A 26,919-nucleotide genomic window follows, 5' to 3' on the forward strand; every position below is an offset into this window, starting at 1 on the left:
CTGTCATCAAGAACCCCAACGGTCCTTCTTAGGACTACTCTTCATAGTGTGCATTACTGTTGTGGCTGGCTGGGAGCAGTAGTGCACCAATTTTTTTTTTTAAAGCATCTCGGGCTGTGTAGGGCATTTCAGCTATACTGTTCTGTGTGTGCAGTGCATAAAGCAGAGTGTAGGGACATAGCTACTTATATAGGGAAAGTTATACAGTCCTCTTGATCCTCTGTACAAGAAGCCCAACGGTCCTTCTTAGGGCTACATCTCACCGTGTGCATTATAGTTGTGGCTGGCTGGTAGCAGTAGTGCATCAATTTTTGTGTTACGCATCTAGGCTTGTTCCCAGCCTTTCAGTAATAGCATTCTCAGCCTGCAGTGCTGTACAACCAGCTCTCACCGTGACACTGCACTCTAACATTTCCTAGCCTACTGCAAACTACTTCAGTTATACCATTCTGTGTCTGAAGTGCATTACACACAGGTCTCACCGCTAATAAGTACTGTAATATTTCCCGGGCCACTGCAAAGTATTTCAGCTCTGCCGCTGTGCAGAGCATCTCACAATACTCTTTCCTTGAGGGGGTTGAGATAGCTGCAGTTACCAGCACTATCCACTGGCTTTAGAGTCTTCTCCCACTCCATAAAGCCTCTATTATCTACAAGGCTCTGTGAGCGGTAAATTACCCCTAGGTATCAGCGCAAGACAGCGGGTTAATTTTTTCAAGTCACAGCAAAGAGCCTCCACTATTTACAAGTCTCTGTGTGCGGTGAATTAAGCCACAGTTGTCAGTGCTGTACAGTCGGCTAATTTATTTGGGCCCTACTCTATTCTTATCTGCCATGATGAGGAGTAGGGGTAAGGGTCGAGGATGCGGACGTGCAAGTGAGGGTGTGGACACATGCCGAGTTCCTGGGCGTGGTGAATCACAGCCAGCTGCTGAGGGATCAGGAAAGAGGCAAGTTTCTGGGCTCCCCAGCTTCATATCAAAATTTACGGGTACGCGTGGTAGACCTTTGTTACAAACAGAGCAGTGCGAGCAGGTCCTGTCGCTGATGGCAGAAAACGCGTCCTGCAATGTATCGACCACCCAGTCTTCTATGCAGTCCACTACTCCCCACCTAGGGACTGCAACTCTGAATCCTCTGGCTGCTCCTCCTTCTTCCCAGCCTCCTCACTCCATGAAAATGACATTTTGAGCAGGCAGACTCCCAGGAATTGTTCTCGGGTCCCTGCCATGAGTGGGAAAAACTGGTTCCTCTCTCACCTGAGGAGTTTGTCCTGACCGATGCCCAACCTTTGGAAAGTTCCCAGAGTCCGAGTGATGAGGCTGGGGACTTCCGGCAACTGTCTCAAGAGCTTTCAGTGGGTGAGGAGGATGAGACACAGTTGTCTGTCAGTGAGGTAGTAATAAGGGCAGTAAGTCCGAGGGAGGAGCGCACAGAGGATTTGGAGGAAGAGCATATGTAAGTGTGTGTGTGTATGTGTGTGTGTTTTTTTAATCTGATGGTTCAGCGGTTTCTGAAAAACTACCCCCACTTGTCTGACCTGCTCAGCAAGGTGTGCCGCGTCTGTGCACATTTCCGCAAGTCCACCACGGTAGCTGCCACCCTGAGGACCTTGTAACGTCGGTTTTAGCTGCCAGAGCACCAACTGCTGTGCGACGTGCCCACACACTGGAATTCTATGCTGCATATGTTGGCCAGGCTGTACGAGCAGCTTAGAGAAATAGTGGGATACCAGCTTCAACATGGGCAGCGGAGTGGTAGTCAGCCTCCCCAATTCTTTACTGAGGAGTGGGCATAGATGGTAGATATCTGCCAGGTCCTCGGAAACTTTGAGGAGTCTAACCAGATGGTGAGCGGCGATGTGGCAATCATTAGCGTTACCATTCCGCTGCTTTGCCTGCTGAGAAATTCACTGCTAAGCATAAAGGCCGACACTTTGCGGTTGAAACAGGAGACAGGGGATGACAGTATGTCGCTTGATAGCCAGACCACCCTCATGTCTATATCTCAGCGCGTTTTGGAAGAGGAGGTGGGGGAAGAGGGGGAAGAGACAGCTGGCCACACTGCAGAGGGAACCGTGCTGCTTGCCTCTTATCTGTTCAGCGTGTATGGGCTGAAGAGGAGGAGGATCCTGAAAATCATCTTCCTAGTGAGGACAGGGATGTGTTGCGTACTTGGACTCTGGCACACATGGCTGACTTCATGTTAGGCTGCCTTTTACGTGACCCTCACTTTAGACGCATTCTGGCCAACAGGGATTACTGGGTGTACATCCTTCTCGATCCACGGTATAAGGAGAATCTTTCCACTCTCATTCCCGAAGAGGAAAGGGGTACGAGAGTGATGCAATACCACAGGGCCCTGGTGGAAAAAGTGATGCTAAACTTCCCATCTGACAGCGCTAGTGGCAGAAGACGCAGTTCAGAGGGCCAAATAGCAGTGTAGGCACAGGGATCAGGCAGCATGTCCAGCGCAGGCAGAGGAACATTCTCCAAGGCCTTTGCCTGTTTTATGGCTCCCCAGCAAGGCTGGGTCACCACTCCCCAGTCAAGGCTGAGTCGGAGGGAGCAGTGTAAAAAGATGGTGAGGGAATACGTAGCAGATCGTAACACCGTCCGCCGTGATGTCTCAGCTCCATACACCTTTTGGATGTGAAAGCTGGACACATGGCATGAACTTACACTGTACGCCCTGGAGGTGCTGTCCTGCCCTGCCGCTAGCGTTTTGTCAGAGGGTGTTTAGTGCAGCTGGAGGAATCATCACGGATAAGCGTACCCACCTGTGAACTGACAGCGCCGACATGCTTACCCTCATAAAGATGAACAAAGGCTGTATTTCCCCAGACTTCTCTTCTGCACCGATGGAAAGCATCTAAAGAATCTTTTCGCTGCAACAGGAGAAAAATGAATCCTCTATCACCCCAAAAAAGGGGAGAATTAGCTCTCCGATATTATTACTCCTTCTCCTCCTCCTAAAACAGCATGTCATCACGCTGAACTGCCAATTTCTATGCGGCCCAAAATGCTCTGCTTAAAACTTTTAAAGATTTTATCGGTTATTAAAGTTAAACTTAAACCAAATTTGCGGAGGGCTGCCTCCAGGCTCTGTTACAAATTAATCAATAACGAGCTGTATCTTCAAAAAATGTTTTTGGGTTTCACCTGCCCTTGCAGTTGAGCAATTTTTCAGGGGTACACTTGAACGCTTGGTACACCAATTTTTCAGGCCATTGCCAATACTGTTAGCAAGCTAATTTTTCCAGGCTTTGCCTTTGCCCTTGGTAAACAAATTCTTACAAGTGTTCGTGTATACTTTTGATACACGAATGTTACTGGCCTATACCACAGGTGTGAAACACAAGGCACGCGGGCTGAATCCGGCTCACCACCTCATTTTCTGTGGCCCGCCGGCTGTGCACAAAGTTCCCTCACCTCCGTGCTGCTGTCAGTAGTCAATCTTCTCTCAGCTTGTTCCGTCTAGTGCAGACAGCAGTGGAGGAGTGCTGATAGCAGACTGACAACGGCCCCGGAGGAGGGAAGAAGACTGCAGAGAACATGTTCTCTGCAGCCAGGGGAGCGACGCTGAGGAGGGACAGCTGCAGAGTGAGAGGCTGGTCAGTGCTGAACTCCTCTCACCGGCCCTAACTCTGTTCATGGCTGCAGGCCTGGGGAGACATCAGGGGCCCAAGTATGCAGGAGGGCTCCAAGAAGAGAGCAGCTGGTATACCTGCCAGTGAGACCACATTGAATGCAGGTAAGTATAAAAATGTGTATAAAAATGCAGAAGTGTCCTTGTGTGTGTGTGTATGTACGTACGTACGTACGTACGTACATACGTATGTATGTATGTATGTATATATATATATAGTATTTGTCTGTCCATGTATGTGTATAATAGTGTGCGTCTGTGCATGTATGTGTATAATAGTGTGCGTCTGTGCGCATATATGTTTATAATAATAGTGTGCATCTGTGCATGTATGTGTATAATAGTGTGAATATATATTTTATATATATATATATATATATATATATATATATTTTTTTTTTTTTTTTTTTGTGTGTGCCACTGGCCGCTATGGGGGACCTTATTACCAATTGGGCCACTGAGGGGTTCACTTTTACTATACGGTCTTACAATTAACAATTAGAATCGGACCTTTGAAGTCAATCGTAAGGCTGATGTGGCCCTAGGTGAAAATAAGTTTGACATCCCAGGCCTATACTATTGTTACAGAAATGTTACAGGGGTCTGCCTATACTTTTGCTACAGAAATGTTACTGGCGTCCGCCCATACTTTTGCTACAAAAATGGTACAGGGGTCTGCCTATACATTTGCTACAGAAATGTTACAGGGGTCAGCCTATACATTTGCTACAGAAATGTTACTGGGGTCTGCCTATACCTTTTCTACTGAATGGTTTGAGAGGTTCGCCTATACTCATGCTACAGAAATGTTACATGGGTTTGCCTATACTTTTGCTACAGAAATGTTACAGGGGTACACCTATACTTTTTCTACTGATTGGTTTGAGGGGTTCACCTATACTCTTGCTACAGAAATGTCACAGGGGTTCGCCTATGCTTCGGCTACAGAAAAGTTACTGAGGTCCGCCTATACTTTTGCTACAGAAATGTTACTGGGGTCCGCCTATACAGTTTTTACTGAATGGTTTGAGGGGTTCGCCTCTACTCTTGCTACAGAAATGTTACAGGGTTCTGCCTATACTTTTGCTACAAAAATGTTACAGGGGTCTCCCTATACTTTTGCTACAGAAATGTTACAGGGGTCTCCCTATACTTTTGCTACAGAAATGTTACAGAGGTCTGCCTATACCTTTTCTACTGAATGGTTTGAGAGGTTCGCCTATACTCATGCTACAGAAATGTTACAGGGGTTTGCCTATACTTTTGCTACAGAAATGTTACAGGGGTTTGCCTATACTTTTGCTACAGAAATGTTACAGGGGTCAGCCTATACTTTTTCTACTGATTGGTTTGAGGGGTTCGCCTATACTCTTGCTACAGAAATGTCACAGGGGTTCGCCTATGCTTTGGCTACAGAAATGTTACTGGGGTCTCCCTATACTTTTGCTACAGAAATGTTACAGGGGTCTCCCTATACTTTTGCTACAGAAATGTTACAGGGGTCTGCCTATACCTTTTCTACTGAATGGTTTGAGAGGTTTGCCTATACTCATGCTACAGAAATGTTACAGGGGTTTGCCTATACTTTTGCTACAGAAATGTTAGAGGTCTGTCTATACCTTTTCTACTGAATGGTTTGAGAGGTTCGCCTATACTCATGCTACAGAAATGTTACAGGGGCTTGCCCATACTTTTGCTGCAGAAATGTTACAGGGGTCAGCCTATACTTTTTCTACTGATTGGTTTGAGGGGTTCGCCTATACTCTTGCTACAGAAATGTTACAGGGATTCGCCTATGCTTTGGCTGCAGAAATGTTACTTCGGTCTGACTAGACTTTTGTTACAGAAAAGTTACTGGGGTCCGCCTATACTTTTGCTACAGAAATGTTACTGGGGTCCGCCTATACAGTTTTTACTGAATGGTTTGAGGGGTTCGCCTATACTTTTGCTACAGAATTGGTACTGGGTCTGCCTATACTTTTGCTACAAAAATGTTACTTGGGTCTGCCTATACCTTTTCTACTGAATGGTTTGAGGGGTTCACCTATACTCTTGCTACACAAATGTTACTGGGGTCTGCCTATACTCTTGCTACTGAAATGTTACAGGGGTCTGCCTATACTCTTGCTACTAAAATGTTACAGGGGTTCGCTTATACTTCGGCTACAGAAATGTTACTGGGGTCTGCCTGTACCTTTTCTACTGAATGGTTTGAGGGGTTCACCTATACTCTTGCTACACAAATGTTACTGGGGTCTGCCTGTACTCTTGCTACTGAAATGTTACAGGGGTCAGCCTATATTTTTGCTACACAAATATTACTGGAGTCTGCCTATACTCTTGCTACAGAAATGTTACTGGGGTCTGCCTATACCTTTTGTACTAAATGGTTTGAGGGGTTCGCCTATACTCTTGCTACAGAAATGTTACAGGGGTCTGCCTCTACATTTGCTACAGAACTGTTACTGGGGTCTGCCTATGCAGTTTCTACTGAATAGTTTGAGGGGTTCGCCTATACATTTGCTACAGAAATGTTACTGGGGTCCGCCTATACTCTTGCTATAAAACATGTTACTGGGGTCCGCCTATACTTTTGCTACAGAAATGTTACTGCCGTCCGCCTATACTCTTGCTACAGAAATGTTACTCGGGTCCGCCTATACTGTTGCTACAGAAATGTTACTGGGGTCTGAGCGCGTGTGCCTTGCTAATGAGGGTTTGTCCCAAGTAAATTGTTAGGGGGGTGAAGCCAGACTCTTGTCCCCATTTTGGCTTAATAGTGGGAGCTGGGAGCCTCAGATGCAGCCATGCATGCTGCCCCTGCCCTTCCCTATCCGGTTTTGTGGTGTTTCCATGAATTTCTGATGTTTTCTAGTGTTCAACAGGTCATCACCTATGCCGAGCATCGGTCCCATACGAAAATGCTCGAGTCGTCCAATGACTTCAATGGAGTTTGTTACTTGAAACGAACTCTCGAGCATTACGGAAAGTTCGACTCGAGCAACGAGCACCCGAGCATTTTGGTGCTCGCTCATCTCTAGTGACCAGTGAATTTCATTTTACCAGTTTTTGCCGCTTTTTGTTTGTTATGGTAATGAATAGAGATGAGCGAGCACCAAAATGCTCGAGTGCTCGTTACTCGAGTCGAACTTTCAGTGATGCTCGAGAGTTTGTTTCGAGTAACGAACCCCATTGAAGTCAATGGGCGACTCGAGCATTTTTGTATATGACTGGTGCTCCGCTATGGTTTTCATTTGTGAAAATCTTAGCAAATCACCAAAGTCATGTAAAAAACACAGAAATGGATAGGGCAGGCGAGGAGCAACATGCAGGGCTGCATTTCGGGCTCCGAGGTCTCACTATTAAGCCACAATAGTGGCAAGAGTGAGACCCCCCCCATCCCCCGCACTATCAGCATAAAGATCGTTCTCCTCTGCCACAGCTGTAACAGCTGTGGAAGAGAAGAACGATGTTAGCCCATTGAATTCAATGGAGCCGGCAATATAGCCGGCTCCATTGAAAGCAATGGGCTGCCGGCGAGCGCGGGATGAATTTTCAGGAAGGGCTTAAAAATATAAGCCCTTACCTGAAACTCATCCTAAAATGTGTAAAAATAAAAATGTATACTCACCTTTCCGCTGAAGCCGGAGTTCAGCCGCGTCTGGCCGGCAGTTCTCCTGAACTGCTCTCTGTAGTATTCAGCAGCTGGGGATTTAAAATCCCCGCCTGCTGAATGAGCTGCCCCTGATTGGTCCCTGCGCTGAGCCAATCAGAGGCAGCTCTCACTCACACCCTTTCATGAATTCATGAATGGGTGAGTGAGTGCTGCCTCTGATTGGCTCAGCGCAGGGACCAATCAGGGGCAGCTCTCACTCACACCCATTCATGAATTCATGAATGGGTGAGTGAGTGCTGCCTCTGATTGATGAGGCTGTGACCAATCAGAGACAGCCCATTCAGCAGGCGGGGATTTTAAATCCACGGCTGCTGAATACTACTCAGAGCAGTTCAGGAGAACAGCCGGCCAGACGCGGATGAACTCCGGCTTCAGCGGAAAGGTGAGTATACTTTTTTTTTTTTTTACACACATTTTAGGATGATTTTCAGGTAAGGGCTTATATTTTTAAGCCCTTCCCGAAAATTCATCCTGAGATCGCCGGCAGCCCATTGCTTTCAATGGAGCCGGCTGTATTGCCGGCTCCATTGAATTCAATGGTCAGTGCTCGTTTAATCAAGACGAGTACCGCGTGGTGCTCGTCTCGAGTAACGAGCATCTCGAGCACCCTAATACTCGAACGAGCATCAAGCTTGGACGAGTATGCTTGCTCATCTCTAGTAATGAAGATTAAATAGTTGTTTTCCTTAAAAAGGTGTAAAAATGGTATATGAGGCATAATATTTTTTGTACCCTTTTGTTTTAATGCTTAACAAGATTTGTCTAGTGCAGCTTCCCTGTTTCTCATAAAAAAACACACACATAATATACAATCAATAAAGGAAATGCACAATGGGATAAATGTACATTATTCCTGGTTTTTGTGTTCAATAAGTTTTTATTGATTTTACACAACCGCTAACATCATATACAATACAATCTGAAGTATCAATGGCATCGTAGGGCTAACAAAACAGAGCTTACCAGGTAGACCTACAAGCCCAGATTTGATAACATTCAGTTTGTATCCACTAGTATGGCAAACTTTTTTCACATAAACCCCAGACATGGGGGGACACGGGGTAATGGGTAATAAGGGCGGGGGTGAAGGGAATCCTGGTACTTAGTCCCGGACATTCCCCTCTGTCTCACATTAAATCACTTAACTCCCAAGTGCCATCCAGTAGACATCTGGTTAACATCGGGGTATTCCGAATATCTGCCCACACAGCCCATGTGCGGTTGAAGCCCTCATAATCTGCTTCAGAATCCGCTAGTCTGAGCCCATCAATATACTTAACCTCATGCATTGCCTCTATCCATGCAATCCTGGGCATTTCTTTACTTTGCTTCTAAAACCTGTGAATTACCTGCCTTGTTGCCATTATGAAAAACTTCAGTAAGTCCGATTTGAGTGACATGGCGGCTTCAGATGAAATGAACAACACCAGTTATGGTGTCAAGACCAAAGACTCTCTGCTCACATTCTGGAATAGACGCATCACATCTTCCCACAAGGGTGCCACCATTGGACATTCCCACCATATGTGAAGCATCAAGTCCACCCCAGCCCGGCACCAGCAGCAGACATCCGAGACTGAGGGGAAAAAACTATGTAGCTTCTCCGGAGTCATATACCACTGTGAGATAATTTTGAAATTCAGCTCCTGGAGCTTACTAGATATAGACATTTTGTTTGTTAACTGAAAGGCTCTGCTCCAGAGCTCCTCGGGGAAAGATCTACCCAAGGCCCTCACCCATTCCTCCATCCACCTGGAGAGTTGGCTGTCTAAGAGCTCCTCTCACAGTAGGTTGCAGAGCAACAAGACCATGTGCCTAGGCACCTCTGACGCAGAAGACAGCCTATTGAATGTAATGAGCCTCAGGTTCCAGTCCTGTTCTGGTGGTATTTTTCCCAGATAACTACGTACCTGTACATATTGCATCCAAGAGCCCGGGGGAGTCCCCCCTTCCCCACAGATGTCCACGAAGGGCCGCAAGCCTCCCGGTCCCATCAATTCCCCCACCCTAGACTCCGCCCCCTCTGGCAAGAACCCCAAGGCTTCACACACCCAATGTAGACAGAAGCTGCGGGTTCCCCACTAGAGCAGTAAGAGGCCCTGGGACCGAAATCTCACAACCTCTCTTCCACTTTCACTGCACCCAGGACTTAGGCCTCTGCACAAACCCTCAGCAATCGCGTGCCTACAGTGGAATCCAATGCTAGCGTAGCTGTGCACGTCTCATTAGCGCTGTATTGATCCTGTAGTTTGCCCCAATGCAGTGCCCTGGACAGCAGAGCTAACGTCAGATTAAATACAGGTGGGCTTCGGCCGACACTGCATGCCCCAGTCAGACTGGGGTTCTTTTTAGGTAGACACAGGCACATACAACTCCGTGTGGACCGACAGCATGGGTGGGTCCCAGGAAGCCACCGGCGTTACATAAATAAATCCCATTGCATTGCCCAACACAGCTGAGGTAACGTCAGATTAAATGCAGGTGGGCTTCGGCCCACACTGCATGCCCCAGTCTGACCGGGGTTTTTAATACATAGACACAGGCAGGTACAAATCCCTAATGTGAAGTCCGTGTGGACCCAAAGCATGGGTGGCTCCCTGGAACCCACCGGCGATACATAAATGTATCCCATTGCAGTGCCCTGCTCAGCAGAGCGAACGTCAGATACAATACAGGTGGGCTTCGGCCCACAGTGCATGCCCCAATCAGACTGGTAATATGTACCTTAACAGTAACCGCGTTGGTGGGAATGTGGTCGAGACTGCGGACCTAGTAGCGCGGTTTTATTTTGTTGGTTTTCGGAATGTGGCCAGGATTAAGTGGGCCGTGGCGGGGGGATGGTGGGGGGGCTCTCTTGTTGTGTCGGTAAAGGTGAAATTCTTGGACTGCCACCAGACGGACCAATGCAAAGGTATTTGCCAAGAATGTTTTCATTGTTGGAGGAGGAGGGGGATGTTTTTGAGGCACTACGTGTCCTCTCCACGTGTCCGTGGTTATATGCACCTTAACAGTAACCGCGTTGGTGGGAAATGACCTCGCCGCCATCATGTCTTTGGGAAGCCTCCGTTTCCACACCCCAGTGACATAGCATTAGCAGCGGTATAGGCAGAGCCCAGAATTAGTAACATTTCAGCGGTAGCATTAGGGACAGGCCCCAGTAACATATCACTAGCAGCATTATAGGGGGAGCACAGTATTAGTTTCATTTCAGTAGTAGTAGCAGTCCAGACAGGCCCCAGTAACAATTCCGAAGCAGCAGTATAGGGGGAGCACAGTCTTAGTTCCATTTCAGTAATAGCAGCAGTGTAGACAGGCCCCAGTAACAATTCCGAAGCAGCAGTATAGGGGGAGCACAGTCTTAGTCCCATTTCAGTAATAGTAGCAGTCTAGACAGCCCCAGTAACAATTCCGAAGCAGCAGTATAGGGGGAGCACAGTATTAGTTCCATTTCAGTAGTAGTAGCAGTCAAGACAGGCCACAGTAACATTCCTGTTGCAGCAGTTTAGGGAGATAACAGTCTCTTTCACATTTCAGTAGTTGCAGTATAGACAAGGCCCAAGTTACATTTATGTAGCAAAAGTGTAGGCCAACCCTACACACCTTGCTGTACCATGAGTGCAGGCGAAGCCCATAAAAATTACTAGGATTACACTGTAGGCGAGGGCCCAAAAAAATTGGTGTACCAACAGTACCAATGTACCTCAGAAAAATTGTCCATGCCCAACCAAGAGGGCAGGTGAAACCCATTAATCGCTTAGCTTACTGTGGCTTAATTTGTAACTAGGCCTGGAGGCAGCCCAGTTAAAATAAAAATTGGTTCAGGTGCAAGTTTCAACGCTTTAGTGAGAATTGAAACGTATAAACATTGTTTACAAAAGTAATATGACTGAGCCTTGTGGGCCTAAGAAAAATTGCCCGTTCGGCGTGATTACGTGAGGTTTCAGGAGGAGGAGGATGAATATAATACACAGATTGATGAAGCTAAAAGGTCCCCGTTTATGGTGATAGAGAATGATGCTTCCATCCGCGGGTGCAGCCTACGTATTGTTTAGGTACCGCTGCTGTCCGCTGGTGGAGAAGAGAAGTCTGGGGAAATCCAGGCTTTGTTCATCTTGATGAGTGTAAGCCTGTCGGCACTGTCAGTTGACAGGCGAGTACACTTATCCGTGATGATTCCCCCAGCCGCACTAAACACCCTCTCTGACAGGACGCCAGCCGCAGGACAAGCAAGCACCTCCAGGGCATACAGCGCGAGTTCAGGCCACGTGTCCAGCTTCGACACCCAGTAGTTGTAGGGAGCAGAGGCGTCACGGAGGATGGTCGTGCGATCGGCTACGTACTCCCTCACCATCCTTTTACAGTGTTCCCGCCGACTCAGCCTTGACTGGGGAGCGGTGACACAGTCTTGCTGGGGAGCCATAAAGCTGGCAAAGGCCTTGGAGAGTGCTTCCCTGCCTGTGCTGTACATGATGCCTGATCTCCGCGCCTCCCCTGCTACCTGGCCCTCGGAACTGCGCCTTCTGCCACTAGCACTGTCGGATGGGAATTTTACCATCAGTTTGTCCACCAGGGTCCTGTGGTACAGCATTAATCTCGAACCCCTTTCCTCTTCGGGTATGAGAGTGTAAAGGTTCTCCTTATACCGTGGGTCGAGCAGTGTGTACACCCAGTAATCCGTAGTGGCCAGAATGCGTGTAACGCGAGGGTCACGAGAAACGCATCCTAACATGAAGTCCGCCATGTGTGCCAGGGTACCTGTACGCAACACATGGCTGTCCTCACTAGGAAGATCACTTTCAGGATCCTCCTCCTCAGGCCATACACGCTGAAAGGATGACAGGCAAGCAGCATGGGTACCCTCAGCAGTGGGCCAAGCTATCTCCGAGCTGCAGAGCCGCCACCAGGTTACGGCCGTTGTCACACACGACTATGCCCGGTTGGAGGCTCAGCGGTGAAAGCCAGCGGTCGGTCTGCTCTGTCAGACCCTGCAGCAGTTTGTGGGCCATGTGCCTCTTCTCTACTAAGCTGAGTAGTTTCAGCAAGGCCTGCTGACGCTTGCCCACTGCTGTGCTGCCACGCCGCGCGACACCGACTGCTGGCGACATGCTGCTGCTGGCACATCTTGATTGGGAGACAGAGGTTGCGTAGGAGTTGGAAGGTGGTTTAGTGGAGGAAGCATACACCGCCGCAGATACCAGCACCGAACTGGGGCCCGCAATTCTGGGGGTGGGTAGGACGTGAGCGGTCCCAGGCTCTGACTCGGTCCCAGCCTCCACTAAATTCACCCCATGTGCCGTCAGGGAGATATAGTTGCCCTGCCCGCCTGTGCTTGTCCACGTGTCCGTTGTTAAGTGGACCTTGCCAGTAACCGCGTTGGTGAGGGCGCGTACAATGTTGCGGGAGACGTGGTCGTGCAGGGCTGGGACGGCACATCGGGAAAAGTAGTGGCGACTGGGAACCAAGTAGCGCGGGGCCGCCGCCGCCATCATGTTTTTGAAAGCCTCCGTTTTCACAAGCCTATATGGCAGCATCTGCAGGCTGATCAATTTGGCTATGTGCACGTTTAACGCTTGAGCGTGCGGGTGCGTGGCGACGTACTTGCGCTCAAACAGTTGCGCTAGCGACGGCTGGACGCTGTGCTGAGAGACATTGCTGGATGGGGCCGAGGACAGAGGAGGTGAGGGTGTGGGTGTAGGCCGGGAGACGGTCGTGTCTGTGTCCTGAGAGGGGGGTTGGATCTCAGTGGCAGGTTGGGGCACAGGGGGAGAGGCAGCGGTGCAAACCGGAGGCGGTGAATGGCCTTCGTCCCACCTTGTGGGGTGCTTGGCCATCATATGCCTGCGCATGCTGGTGGTGGTGAGGCTGGTGGTGGTGGCTCCCCGGCTGATCTTGGCGCGACAAACCTTGCACACCACAGTTCGTCGGTCGTCTGCACTCTCTGTGAAAAACTGCCACACCTTTGAGCACCTCGGCCTCTGCAGGGTGGCAAGACGCGAGGGGGCGCTTTGGGAAACAGTTGGTGGATTATTTGGTCTGGCCCTGCCTCTACCTCTGGCCACCGCACTGCCTCTTCCAACCTGCCCTGCTGCTGCACTTGCCTCCCCCTCTGAAGACCTGTCCTCAGTAGGCTTAGCAAACCAGGTGGGGTCAGTCACCTCATCGTCCAGCTGCTCTTCCTCCGAATCTTCTGTGCGCTCCTCCCTCGGACTTACTGCCCTTACTACTACCTCACTGATAGACAACTGTGTCTCATCGTCATCCTCACCCACTGAAAGCTCAGTTGCCGGAAGTCCCCAGCCTCATCCCCCGGACCACGGGAACTTTCCAAAGGTTGGGCATCGGTCACGACAAACTCCTCCGGTGGGAGAGGAACCATTGCTGCACAATCTGGGCAGGGGCCCGAGAACAGTTCCTGGGAGTCTGCCTGCTCCTCAGAATGTGTCATTTTCATGGAGTGAGGAGGCTGGGAGGAAGGAGGAGCAGCAGCCAGAGGATTCAGAGTTGCAGCTGTGGACGGCGTAGAAGACTGGGTGGTCGATAGATTGCTGGATGAACTTTCTGCCATCCACGACAGGACCTGCTCACACTGCTCAGTTTCTAATAAAGGTCTACCGCGTGGACCCATTAATTGTGAGATGAATCTGGGGACCCCAGAAACTTGCCTCTCTCCTAATCCCGAAGCAGTCGGCTGCGATACACCTGGACCAGGAGCTCGGCCTGTGCCCACACCCTGACTTGGGCCTCCGCGTCCTTGCCCCCGTCCACGTCCTCTAGGCCTACCCCTACCCCTTAGCATGGTGTATTATGAGTAGAGCAGAAACAGAACGCTGTAATTAAATGTGCCGCTTATTGGCCTGTGGTTGGAGGCTGACTTCGCTTACGGAGCACACAGCAGAGCCAGGAAACAATTATGCGCAAGCCTCTAGTGAGACCTACGTGTGTATGACTGAGCTACTGGAATTTACAGCGCAGAACCAGTCAAGTGGCCAAAGGCCAGTAGTAGGCCTTAAGTATTTTGCTTCAATTTTTTAAAATGGTGAGGTGAAAAACCAGAGACAGCACATGCAGCGGATATAATGTGTACTGTTTCCCTGTGGCAGGATGACGGCGGTCATGTAATGGGCGCAGCAGAGCCAGGAAGCAATTATGCGCAAGCCTGCTGTAACGCTTAGCTGGGTATTAATTAGCAACTACTACCCCCAGCAGACACCGTTTGCAGCGTATATTATGTATACGGTTTCCCTCTGGCGGGATGACGGCGGTCATGTAACGGGGGCAGCAGAGCCAGGAAACAATTATGCACAAGCCTGAAGTGAGACCTAGGTGCGTATGACTGAGCTGCTGCAATTCACAGCGCAGAACCAGTGAAGTGGACAAAGCCCAGTGGTAGGTCTTAAGTATTTTGCCTCAATTTTTTAAAATGGTGAGGTGAAAAACCAGAGACAGCACATGCAGCGGATATAATGTGTACTGTTTCCCTGTGGCAGGATGACGGCGGTCATGTAATGGGCGCAGCAGAGCCAGGAAACAATTATGCGCAAGCCTGCTGTAACGCTTAGCTGGGTATTAATTAGCAACTACTACCCCCAGCAGACACCGTTTGCAGCGTATATTATGTATACGGTTTCCCTCTGGCGGGATGACGGCGGTCATGTAACGGGGGCAGCAGAGCCAGGAAACAATTATGCACAAGCCTGAAGTGAGACCTAGGTGCGTATGACTGAGCTGCTGCAATTCACAGCGCAGAACCAGTGAAGTGGACAAAGCCCAGTGGTAGGTCTTAAGTATTTTGCCTCAATTTTTTAAAATGGTGAGGTGAAAAACCAGAGACACCACATGCAGCGGATATAATGTGTACTGTTTCCCTGTGGCAGGATGACGGCGGTCATGTAACGGGCGCAGCAGAGCCAGGAAACAATTATGCGCAAGCCTGCTGTAACGCTTAGCTGGGTATTAATTAGCAACTACTACCCCCAGCAGACACCGCATGCAGCGTATATTATGTACTGTTTCCCTGAGGCGGGATGACGGCGGTCATGTAACGGGCACAGCAGAGCCAGGAAACAATTATGCGCAAGGCTGGGTATTAATTCACCAACTACTACCCCCAGCAGAGACGCAGTAAACTGAAGGCAGTGACAGGCAGGCCAAATACAGTATTTTTTTGAACTTTTTGGGAAAAAGCCCACTGCCTATATAGCCAGTATATCTCTTTCACCTTTCCCACTGTCCCTGCCTCACCAGTACTGCCCCTATACTCTGTAAAATGACTGCAGACTGAGGACGCTATGGTCTGCACGCCCGATATACAAAAAATTGTGCAACACTGCTAAAAGCAGCCTCAACAGTACTGCACACGGTCAGATGTGGCCCTAAGATAGACTGTTGGGGTTCTTGAAGACTAAAATAACACCTAACACTCTCCCTATAGCAGCAGCAGCATCAGCAGCACTGTCCCTGATCTCTCTCAGTATGCATCTGTGGTGCGCCGCGGGTGGGGCAGATTTAAATACTCGGGTGTCATCTGATCTCCCCAGCCACTCACTGCAGGGGGGTGGTATAGGGCTGGAACGTCACAAGAGGAAGTTGTAATGCCTTTCCCTGTCTTTCTATTGGCCAGAAAAGTAATGCCTTTCCCTGTCTTTCTATTGGCCAGAAAAGCGCGCAAATTTCTCAGAGATTAGAGTGAAAGTAACTCGAACATCGCGTGGTGCTCGTCTCGAGTAACGAGCATCTCGAACACCCTAATACTCGAACGAGTATCAAGCTCGGACGAGTATGCTCGCTCATCCCTATTAATGTTATTACTGTGGGTAGTGTTATTACTGGGGATAGGTTAATGTTATTACTGGGGGGTAATGCTATTATTGGGGGGGTAGGTCAATGTTATTAATGTTATTACTAGGTGGGTTGATGTTACTACTGGGGGGTAATGTTATTACTGGGAGGGTAGGTTAATGCTATTACGGGAGGGGGGGTTGATGTTATTACTGAGGTAGTGTTATTTCTGGGGTGGGTTAATGTTATTACTGGGGGTTAATATTATTACTGCGTGGGTTAATGTTACTAATGTTATTACTGGGGGGGTGATGGTATTACTGAGGGGGTTGGTTAATGTTATTACTGGGGGTTAATGTTATTACTGAAAGGGTTAATGTTATTACTGGGGGGTAGGTTAATGTTATTACTGGGGGCTAATGTTATTACTCAGGGGTTGATGTTATTACTGTGGGGGAATGTTATTACTGGGAGGGTAGGTTAATGTCATTACTGGGGGTTGATGTTATTACTGGGGGAGTTAATGTTATTACTGGGGGGGTAGGTTAATGTTATTACTGGGGGTTAATGTTATTACTGGCCGGGAATGTTATTACTGGGGGGGGGGGGTGACTACCGAGGCCACCAATATAGGGGTTTGCTATTGCTACTGGGGCCACCAATATAGAGGGTCGCCTTTACTACTGGGGCCACCAATATAGGGGTCGCTTTTACTAGTGGGGCCACCGATATAGGGGGTCGCTATTACTAGTGGGGCTACCAATATAGTGTGTCGCTATAACTACTGGGGCCACCAACATGGGGAGGACACTATTTTGATTTTAAAAAATAATCCACATGGTGTGGAAACAATCTGTACAAAACCAGTGTGGACACTGACATGTTAATCTATATATTGTGGGGGATTAGCGTTTAGGGGCAGTAGCAGCATGGGCATTCGCGGCCAGAGACAGTGACACCGGGCAACAACGTTCTTTAGTCCAGGCTTTGCCTGGGTTTATTGCAGCAGAAACAAAACCAAAACGGAAATAAACACCTGCTCGTCTGAGCACTCACTATACATATGCTTGTTCCTGACTACTCACTGTCAGAATACTTCTTGCTTGCTGCACATAGCCAGTCCGGTCCTCAGACCTGTGGAGGTCTCACCACACCCTCCTGGGTGTTGAGGTTAGGGGCGTCACCCTGTCAACCTCGCCTTTGGCTCTCTCAGGCCACACGCTGGGCTAGCCGGGCTCCTTGCTCCGCAGAGCCCTCTCTCTGGCTCTCAGCCAGACGCCCTCTCTCTGGCTCTCAGCCAGACGCTCTCTCTCTGGCTCTCAGCCAGACGCTTTCTCTGTCCTGCAGGCCCAGGCTTTATAAGGCCTGGTACCAGCCTCACCTGGTACGTGGGAGTGGCCATCCCACCCTTCGCTTTGACCACTCCAGGAAAAGCCGGCCCGGACTATGCGGCTTGGAGCCATTTACAAAAACTACAACGTGTCAGTAACATAACGTTACTGACACAGAAATGCTGGCTTCCTCCACCGAGCCCAGGCCGCTCGGTGGCACGTATCCACCCTCCAGCACTTTGTCAGTCACTGTCTCACAATATATAAAATTGAATGTATGTCTGTGTGTGTGTCTGTCTGTTTGTCCTTTATGCGCTACTACACCATTCATCCGATCGCCATGAAACTTTGGGAAGTTGTTGAGTACACTCCTGGGAAGATTATAGGCATAGTACATTTATGCTATGATAAATGGCGCGCGTGCGAGCATCGTCGACAGTTATGCCCCCCCCCCCACGTAGATCGTTCGATTTCCATCATTGCCACTAATTCTCTCACTTCCCGATGTTGTAGAAACATGAAATTTGGCACGAGCATTGATTATGTCATAAATAGGAAAAGTAATTGGGTCCCAACTCGATTATTCAATTCTAAGCGCCAAAGAATTAGTGTCCAAATTTTACGTACAGAATGTAATTTTCTCCCTTCTCAATATCATAGAAACTTGAAATTTGGCACTAGCATTGATTATGTCATAAATAGGAAAAGCTAATGGGTCCCAACTCGGTTATTCAATTCTAAGCGTAAAAGAATCAGCGTCCAAATTTTACGTACAGAATCTAATTTTCTCGCTTCCCAATGTCATAGAAACTTGAAATTTGGCACGAGCATTGATTATGTCAAAAATAGGAAAATGTAATAGGTCCCAACTCGGTTATTCAATTCTAAGCGCAAAAGAATTAGCGTCCAAATTTTACGTACGGAATCTAATTTTCTCGCTTCTCAATGTCATAAAAACTTGAAATATGGCACGAGCATTGATTATGTCATAAATAAGAAAAGTTAATGGGTCCCAACTCGATTATTCAATTCTAAGCGCCAAAGAATTAGCGTCCAAATTTTACGTACAGAATCTAATTCTCTCACTTCCCAATGTCATAAAAACTTGAAATATGGCACGAGCATTGATTATGTCATAAATAAGAAAAGTTAATGGGTCCCAACTCGATTATTCAATTCTAAGCGCCAAAGAATTAGCGCCCAAATTTTACGTACAGAATCTAATTCTCTCACTTCCCAATGCAATAGAAACTTGCAATTTGGCACGAGCATTGATTATGTCATAAATAGGAAAAGTTAATAGGTCCCAACTCAATTATTCAATTCTAAGCGCAAAAGATTGAGCGTCCAAATTTTACGTACGGAATCTAATTTTCTCGCTTCCCAATGTCATAGAAACTTGAAATTTGGCACGAGCATTGATTATGTCATAAATAAGAAAAGTTAATGGGTCCCAACTCGATTATTCAATTCTAAGCGCAAAAGAATCAGCATCCAAATTTTATGTACGGAATCTAATTCTCTCACTTCCCAATGCAATTTGGCACGAGCATTGATTATGTCATAAATAGGAAAAGTTAATAGGTCCCAACTCAATTATTCAATTCTAAGTGCAAAAGATTTAGTGTCAAATTTTATGTACGGAATCTAATTCTCTCACTTCCCAATATAATAGAAACTTTACATTTGGCCCGAGCATTGATTATGCCATAAGTAGGAAAAGCTAATGGGTCCCAAGTCGATTATTCAATTCTAAGCGCAAAAGAATTAGCATCCAAATTTTACATACGGAATCTAATTCTCTCACTTCCCAATGTAATTTGGCATGAGCATTGATTATGTCAAAAATAGGAAAAGTTAATGGGTCCAACTCGATTATTCAATTCTAAGCGCAAAAGAATTAGCGTCCAAATTTTATGTATGGAATCTAATTATCTCACTTCCTGATGTCATCTATACATATAAAAAGGAATGTATGTCTGTCTGAATGTCTGTCCTTTATGCATTACTACACCATTCATCTAATCGCTATGAAACTTTGAAAAGTTGTTGAGTACACTCCTGGGAAGATTACTGGCATAGTACAACTATTCATCGTCGACAGTTATGCCCCCCCAGACAAAGATCGTTTGATTTCCATCTCAAGCACAAAAACAAAAGGCATTACGAGCAACGGGATGCGTGTTCAACTACAAAATGATGCATCCGCCGAACGTTTCGCAATACAATTGCTGCATATTGAGAATGCTGAGGTAAAATAAAAGCTGTGCTGTGATTGGTTGCTATTTCTTATACTGCTGAGGCAACATGAAAGCTGTGCTATGATTGGTTGCTATATATTATACCGCTGAGGTAAAATTAATGCTGCGCTGTGATTGGTTGCTATTTTTTATATTGCTGAGGCAGAATAAAAGTTGCGCTGTGATTGGTTGTTATATTTTATACTGCTGAGGTAACATGAAAGCTGTGCTGTGATTGGGTGTTATATATTATAAAGCTGAGGTAACATGTAAGCTGCGCTGCGATTGGTTATATATTATACCACTGAGGTAACATAAAAAAGCTGCGCTGTGATTGGTTGTTATCTAGATATATAAAAACCAATTTATGTATGTCTGTCTGTCTTCGCAGCAACGCGCGACAGGTAAGCTAGTTTTAAATATAATGTTTATCAATAGCCCATCCAGGGCTCTTCCCTGTGTGTTTTTAAACAGCCCTGTCCTTTTTATAACGATGGAGGTAAAAATCATATATTGCAATAAGCCACACCCTAGCCACACCCCTAAGCACCTTACCTTTTGGTAGGTGTGCCGCGCAGTAAAAAAATTTTCCCAGGGGTGCCCCATGGCTGAAAAGGTTGGGAAACACTGGTCTATGGTTACATATCTTCTGGTGTAACCATAGACAATGTAAGCACTGTCAAAACATTAGCAATTAAAAACATTTCTCAAAAGCAACAACACAGGTAGTGTTTAAAATTATTAGCAACAGTTTATTCTATAACCTTTCCCAGATGTAAACAGCAATTTTGCATATTACATAAACATTGAACATAGGATACTGGTTACTGTTAGCAACATATACTATAGATATGTTATTTTTTTCAGGCCGGCAGATATAAATCCATCTTTCTACATACCGGTTTGACTTAGGGTTATTTGGGGAGGCAACACCTTGGGTACCCTGGTTTTCATCCTTGACATCTCCAAGTGGCATATGTCTTTGCTGTGGGGTCCCCAACCCGTTAGCCACCCAGTAGTGTAGCTACACAGGGCTGAGGTGCAGTACCTGATGATGTGAACTGTGGGGTAGTGGCAAACCAGGCAATGGTCAGGGCTTGTTCTTTGCTGCGGGGTCCCCAAGCTGTTACTTGTCCAGACAGTCAAAGTAGTATGGCTGCTGAAACTGCACAAGGCCAAGCCATGATATTCTATGATGTAAATTGTCACGTAGTGGTCAAATAGGCAATGATCAGGACAAGCAGCACAAGTGCATTAATGAGGTCTGGGCAGAAGGTCGAGGCAAGCAGAGCTAAGGTCAGGGAGAATAGAGGTCAGTATTGTCAGGAGTCAAACAGGAGTCAAACACTAACGGGGGCTTTGTTACAATGAGTGATGTAGACCAATTATGAAGGCATCCTGCATAGAGGGAATGCCTAATTTAACTGGAGATAGACTGGGATTGATGGGGATCCAGATTAGGATGCATGCACTAGCCTTCTAAGAAAGGGGCAGCAGAGAGGGAGCAAGCAGAGGCTGCACAGCATGGAGTGGACAGAGCCCAACGTACAGAACCTAGACATGGCGGTGGCTGATCGTGGCCTCAGACAGATGAGCCACAGCGGTAGTGTGCATGATAATTTTTCTACCTCAAAGTTTCTGTATGTTCTTTTTTATGTATGCTCTGTTTATATATGCTCTTTGATATATGCTGCACTATACATGAAGCTAAGTACTGACTGGCACACACTGCACGTAACTATCCATAAACAATATATAACATTTGAGATGGATAAATATCAAGATTTATATGGCAATAACTTACTTATGTAATTCTATGTGAAAAACATATATATATATATATATATATATATATATATATATATATATATATATATATATATACACATATATACACACACACATACCCTGTATATTATAGTTCTGAAGCCAGTGCTGGAGAGCAACCTAAATCAAGGTTAACAAGGTCTATTACCACATTCTTCACTATTCAACTCCAGAGGGAGAGCACACAGCAAGGAGTACTGTTCATGTCCTGCAGGGTGCAGGTGAGCCAAAGACCAGTAGGAGACAAACAGGCGGTCTGTCCCAGGAAGACTGGCATCAAAGACTGATGTTTATGTCTTGCAAGTTGCAAGTGAACTGAAAACCATTTGGAGAGAAACACGTGGTTTCTCCCAAGAAGACCTGCATCCAGAAAGGACTGAAGTGAGCTCGGTGAGACATAAAATATGTGTGTATATGTATATTCTAGCTGATATACCCGTGTCTGCCCGAGTTAATTTGGTACAGGTGTTCACCAGTTGTTAAAGGCATGATGCATTCCTGCAGTCCATGGCCGCCTGCTTACGTACTTAGCCTTTCAGTATATACACAGAGGTCAGTTATGTTCTCCTCAATATATACACACAGAGGTCAGTTAGATTCTGCTCCGTGTATACACATAGAGGTGAGGTAGATTCTCCTCAGTATATACACATAGAGGAGTGTAAGATTCTCCTTAGTATATACAGAGAGGTGAGGCAGATTCTCCTCAGTATATACTCATAGAGGTGAGATAAATTCTACTTAGTATACAAATCATTTCCCTAGGCTTTATGGTTTCTGAAAAAAGAACTATGTCATGTATCATGGATTTTCACCATTTTTTTATGCTTAGAATTGAGTATTGAAGTTTCAACCCCTTTACTTTTCCTATTAGGACATAAAGAATGGTCGTGACAAATTTCATGTTTGTGCAGTTCAAATGTGTGTTATTAGTTACATTACATAGGGGGTCAGTTACTTTCCACCTTAGAATTGAATAGCCAAGTTGTGACCCCTTTACTTTTCCTATTTAAGACCTAAACAATGGTTGAGCCAAATATGAGGTTTGTACGACACCGGGAAGTTAGAGAATTAGATTAGGTACATAACATAGGGGGTCACTTACTTTTGCAGTTAGAATTGAATAATCAGGCTGTGACCTTTACTATTCTTACTGAGGATTTAAAGAATGGTTATGTCAAATTTCACGTTTGTAAAACACCAGGAAGTTACATAACATAGGGGGTCACTTACTTTCGCACTTAGAAAGTCAGTGAGTGAGTCAGTCAGTCAGTCGGTCAAGGCTTTTGCCTTTATATATATATATATATAGATGTAATTAGGTACACAGACATCTTAGATAGGCCAGGCTCACACAATTGATGACCGAGACTGCCAGCGTGATACACTTGAATGACATGCGTACTTGCTGCATGCCGCCAACCCCCATGCACTATCTCAGCGTCTATAAACATGCACGAGAAAGGTTGAATGCTGCTATACTGCTGTTGCCAGTGGATGAGCTGTGGAAAGGAGTGAATGTTTCCTGAGGCAAGGGGTGAGAAGGAGATGAATGCTACTTTCAGTTAAGGAATAGATAAGTGCTGCAGAATAAATAGGTTGTGCTGCCACACTGGGTTTTCCAAAGATGTCCAAAAAATAGAATAGATTAGCAAGTTGTATCTGGGAGAAACTTTTGCAGAAACTGCAGAGAACATGTAAAGTGAGAGCCATTTGACTCATTTGCATTGTGGATGCTGTATAGTGCTATTATTACAGCATGAGTGCATGGCTCTTCACGAGCTGTTATTACCATTGTGTTATTTGGAATTTCTTCTACTGTATGGTGGAATGTATATCTGTGAGCAGTGATATTACTTAATCTATGGCATTATTATTAGATCTCATTGCATTGCAGAATTATTTATGCACTATATATTATGTAGGCAGTGCATGACGCTCCTATATGTATACAATTTAGCAGTATTATATTGCCTCCTTATGACAGATGAAAATCAGGGACACAACTTGAAAATGCTGGGCCCCTTACTTAACCATTAGAATGCATAAGATGATACAGGGAAAGCATCAAACTCTAGACCACAACCCAAAATCAAACCAGACCTCAGACTGAACCACAATATTATTTGAGGTTCCGAGGAGAACCCCTAATAAGAATGTCTGTCCAATCATTTATTTTTTTTAAACTAACATACCTCATTGATTTCGTTCCGCCTCCACCACCTTCATTCTTACCCTTTCCAGTGCCACACTGGTCTCTGTACCTGCTCATCCAGTAATAGGCATGTGAGCAATGCAATGAGTCACTGGCTGCAAGAGGTGTCCTGTCAACAACACACAAGTCTCTGCTGTGGCCAATGACTGGCTGCAGTGGTTACATGTCTACTCATGTTGAGAGAGACGAGAAAATCACAGAGACAGGGGCAACAAGGACGTATCAGAATGTTGGTGAAAGTGGTTGATAAAGTAAGTTTGTCCTCTATCATTACAAGCAGTTTAATTATTTCATGACAGCTGAACGACTATAAATGTCTTGCATTGTATGGAGTTTACCCAGGCATCACGTTTACTCCATGCACGGCAACTATCAACTGTTTCTGATAGCTGATAGATGCCTGTAACTGCTGCAATCAGTTAACACTAATTGCGGTAGTTACCAGTTTAGGTGCCATGGTCAATGACTGCATACCTAAACAGTCAGCAGGAAAAGAAGGACCCTTTCCTGAACTCTTTCTGTAACCCTTGCTGCAGAACCAGAGGCTGCCAATGGGTTGACATGACAGCTCCTAGCATACTGAAGGCTCCCAGGGCCGCCACACATAGATGTCTATCTGCAACATCAAAAATACCTACATACTAAACATCCTCCACACAAACAGATTGCTCTTTTCACCATCAACTCTGCTTCTCCTGAACACACTATGTTACCATGCGGCTGTTGTGGCTCCTCCCGGGGTGGCGGTATGCTGGGTCCCATGGCCGGGGCGCGTCCCCCAGCTTCCAAGTGTGCAGCTGCCTGGCTGGCAGTGTGTTGGTGGCTCGCTACGCCGTGCGCGCACCAGTGAGTGCAGCTGCCATGCACGAGCTCCCTTTTTATGTGCTGTTGGGAGTTGGCTGCCTTCCTCTCTCCGCCTCTGGGCAGAGGCTTTGGTTTAAAAGTTTGGCAGTGACTGCAATCACTGCTAGTAATTGGTTTCCTCAGTGTGCTAGCTAGTCTGCCTCTGTCGGTCTCCTGCCTCTGCCAGCTTGTCTGCTATTGCTTGCGGTTATGCCAGGTTTTTTCCATTTGCCTCAGTTCAGCTAGTAGTGTTTGTGTTGGTTTTTGTCATCTGCCTTTCCTGTCGGTATTCTACCCATTTCTTCTTGGTACGCCAGCATCCCTTTCTTGGTCCCTAGACAGTGTAGTGACCGCTGCCCAGTTGCCCGCCTGGGGTTAGCCAGGAGTGGAGGCAAGTAGGCGGGGACAGGGGTTGCTGCTAAGATCCAGGGCAACCTGTGCTGGCATATCCAGGGTAGTTTACCATAACATAATAACTGGCCATTAAAATTGCCCAGCGGTTTTTGTTTTTGCTCTCTAATGGAGGCCCTGAGTACCCTCACAAGTCAGTTGCAGGATTTAATGGGCGTGATCCAAGACCTGTCTGGTCGTATGGTGGCCCAAAAGCAGAGGGAGTTTGTGCATGTTTCTGCTGCCCCTTCTATTCCGGAGCCCAAGTGTCCTCTTCCTGAGGTGTTTTCAGGGGAGAGGAGCAAGTTTTTTGTTTTTCAGCAGGCCTGTAGATTGTACTTTTGGATGCGGCCTCGCTCATCTGGCTCAGAGTCCCAGAAAGTGGGATTGATTATGTCCTTACTTCGGGGTCCCCACAGCTATGGGCCTACTCCTTACCTGAGAATTCGGTTTGCCTGTAGTTAGTTGATTTATTTTTGGGGGGAACTTGGAGGTATTTTTGATGAGCCGGACCGTGCAGGGTTGGCGGTCTCTCATCTCATGTATCTACATCAGGGACAGCAGTGGGTAGAGGACTATTGCTCTGAATTTAGACAGTATGCAGGTGAAACCTCTTGGAACGATCAGCGCCCTAGGAGATGTGTTTTTGTTGGGTCTGTCTGACGCTGTCAAGGATCTGCTCATTTCCCATCCCGCAACCTTGACACTGAATGATGCGATGGAATTGGCAGTCAAAGCTGACAGAAGGCTGAGATCTAGAAAAGAGGAACGTCAGGCCCGTGAAGCTGGGGAATCCAGCAGACCTGCTCCCACTTCTCCCTTGTCAACTTCTGGTGCCGAGCCTAAGGAAGTGGACCAGCTAAGTCCCGAGGAACGGTGACGGTTCTGGATGGCTCAGCATCTCTGTCTCTATTGTGGGAAAGCCGGACATCGTGTAGCAACCTGTCCTCAGAAGCGGATGCAACATCAGCCTCAATCGGCGGAAAACTTCAGATCCTAGGCGACTGTCGGGAGGGTCGCCTAGGATCACAGGTACTTCCCAAGTTGTTGGTGCCCTGTCATATGGGCTTCCGGAATTTCACTCAGTCCGGTCAGGCTTTTATTGATTCGGGTGCTTCCGCAAATTTGATTAATTTTAATTTTATCAGACCTTTTCAGTTGTAGTAACAGTATCGACAGACCCCAGTAACATTTCCGCTGCAGCAGTATAGGCAGAGCAGCACATTAACATTTCCGTTGCAGCAGTATAGGCAGAGCCCAGTATTTGTAACATTTCATTAGTAGCAGTATAGTCAGACCCCAGTAACATTTACGTAGAAGCAGTATGGACAAAGCAGCAGATTAACATTTCCCTTGCAGCAGTATAGGAAGAGTCCAGTATCTGTAACATTTCAGTAGTAGCAGTATAGTCAGACCCCAGTAACATTTACATAGAAGCAATATAGGGCGAGCCCAGTATTAGTAACATTTCATTAGTAGGAGTATAGACAAGCCCCAGTAACATAAATTTGAAGCAGTATAGGCAGAGCACAGTATTTGTAACATTTCAGTAGTAGTAGTATAGATTTTCGTAAAAGAAATCATTCGTCTACATGGGGTTCCTGAGAACATTGTATCTGATCGTGGGGTATACTAGAACTGTTTTGTTTAGTAGACCAAAGCCACTCCCAATCTGCTAAAATGGTGTCTTCCCTCACAAGCACTGACCAGTCCGATGTTCTGTTCTTTTCTTCCTTTTTTTATTGAAATGTTAAGTTTAATAACAATGATATGACAAAAAGATTAGGTGTATATAACAGAGATAGACAAAAGCCAAATTAAGGTTATCTGCAGTTAACTGTACAAAATCATATAATTGAAGTTACATAAGTACACCCAGTACAAAATGTTAACAAACATGACAAAAAACGAATGTCCCTAAACCTATGGACAACAAGTGAAAACTAACAGCACAAACCATGAAGTCTGACA

The sequence above is a fragment of the Eleutherodactylus coqui genome, chromosome 6 (assembly GCF_035609145.1).
Source record: "Eleutherodactylus coqui strain aEleCoq1 chromosome 6, aEleCoq1.hap1, whole genome shotgun sequence".
In the NCBI taxonomy this organism is placed as follows: domain Eukaryota; kingdom Metazoa; phylum Chordata; class Amphibia; order Anura; family Eleutherodactylidae; genus Eleutherodactylus; species Eleutherodactylus coqui.